We start from the raw sequence: 2,339 nt of genomic DNA, 5'->3' as shown, positions 1-2,339 counted from the left end.
TGCTGGGAGATGAAGTGCATTCAGTACTCTTGAGACTGCTCCCATCAGTGACCAGAGGGGGAGACAGAGTGCTGACTTTAGAGTGGGACTTTAAAGCATTCTGAAATTATAAGGTCAGAGAAAGAAGCATCTCTAAGGTGTATTTTAACCATATCAAGTAAACTATATCAAATTTGGGAAATTATGTAGCCCTATCTTGAAATCATGATGAGCTGAATAGACAAAATTTAGCATTTGTTGGCTCAAAAATATGGAACGATGGTCAGTAAAGGGGCAAGACATGGAGAGCAATTAAAAATAAAAAATATACACAGAAAAACAGTGAAATGTACACAGTTAAAGGATGGAGTGGAGAGAGAGGGGTACAACTGTGGAGTAATGTGAGCGTTATCATCAGCTCTCATTCCCAGCATGAAATCTATAATGGGAAAATCAACCTCCCTGACTCCTGTGTAATTGGATTTGCCCCGTCTCGTGCTGAATCAGAGCCCAGTGGGTAGCACAAAGCTTGTTAAGATTGGACAAGCATTGCTGGGCCGGGGGAAAGGTGGGGCGATGGCAGGAGTAACCTTGACAACTTTTCTGAAGTGGAGAGTGAATTATTTAAAAACACTCAACTGGTCATTCATTCATCTCAGTCTTTTGACTGAGAGCTTTTCAGACATTAATTATTTCAAATTTCAAACTGAGTGAAAGCTGAGCTTTACTTGCACTTAGGTCACCAGAGAAAAAGGACACCTGCACTTCCTTGTAAGGAGTGTGTGTTCTAACACTGGTTACCAGGTAACAGAAGTAAACAGATTAAAAAACCAAATTAGGTAACACATACGTACCTGGATAAATTGCAGCTTCTTCAGCTCATTGGAACCTGGTTTTCGGAGTATTTCGTTCCTGGAGTCGAAGAGCATTTTAGTAAATATTTTTGTTGCAGCACATCCATAAGTTTATTAAAATGCTGTTTTTCAAATGCCAATAAAGGTATTCTCCATCGTACATTGTTGGACGACCTGTAATGTTATTGTACCTTCACAGGAGACATTGACTAAAATGAAAGTTGAGCAACTAAAATCTACAAAGCTCAGTTTTTGTTAAAATTGATCTAAGTCTATTTGTGTTTTCAGAAACTTCTGTGTGTTTACACTTTGAATGTTAACACTGTCTCAAGACGCTCAATAGTTTTGGGCTAAAATTCTAATAAAATAATATAATTTAAACTCTTTGTATTCTGAATTGCATATTATGACACATTATCTAAATATTGATTTTTGTTATTACCGTTACCTAAAGCTTCAGTACAATAAAAATTAGCTTCAATATGATCAAGAATGCTCTCAAAGTGAACAGATTTTTGGATCATTTAAATGCAACGATTGGTGGGCAAGCTACAGTAAATCAAAGAACATAAGCACTGGAGCTCCGGTGTTAAAGGATTTAGGAACATTTAACTACCTCAACTAGGGATGTAACGATACATTTTCCTCACAATTTGATATAAACCTCAATTTTTTTGGTCACAGTTTTGTTTCTGGTTGATCTATGATGTGTGTATTTCAAGACAAAAGAATGCTTTTTTTTAATTAAATTTTCTAATAAGCAAGTAAGAATGAAGAAAAACCTTACAGTTGGCTCATGCTAAGGCTAGAATAATGTAATAAAACAATGAACAATGAATCCTTAAATTTAGCACAGTATGCATTTAACAGTTTTGATGTAGATATACAATAGAGACACAACGATACACTTTCATGACTCGGTTCAATGGATAATATACGGTTCTGTTTCTGAGAATTGTGGCATCCCTAATCTGAACTTTTATTTTGTAAAATACTTTAGACAAACTGTCAAAGCAGAAGCCCGGTCACAGGCCAAAGTTGGGAAAGAGTTAAAATAAAAACTTTATATCAGTCATGTCACCAGTCAGTTCCTCTTGTTGGATCAACCAAGTAGCCACACAATCAAGCAGCTGCCATATGAGGGAGACATCAAAATGCAGGAATGAGATACGGACAAACATGCTGGATAATGTGCTTTTAATTCATTTTACGGTTTTTCATGGGGATGTGGTTGCCCCGGTGATTTTCTTCATTTTGTACTGACCGGGGTTGATTGGAAAGAGAAAAGTGTGCACTTGTAATGGGGGTATGACATTCGAATCTAGACCATGGAATTATTAATCTGTGGTCTTAGCTTATTCCAACATGTAACGTATCCCCACCAAATATAAACTGACTTATTGTTTCTGCTCATCATTCTGTAATAGAAATAAATCCATACTCACCCTCAGTTCGAAGACTGTATCATTATTTACTGTTCACTTTTAAATGCATTCATTTTAACTT

This window comes from Oryzias melastigma, linkage group LG9 (genome assembly GCF_002922805.2).
Source record: "Oryzias melastigma strain HK-1 linkage group LG9, ASM292280v2, whole genome shotgun sequence".
Classification (NCBI taxonomy): domain Eukaryota; kingdom Metazoa; phylum Chordata; class Actinopteri; order Beloniformes; family Adrianichthyidae; genus Oryzias; species Oryzias melastigma.
This window is presented reverse-complemented; position numbering follows the sequence as displayed.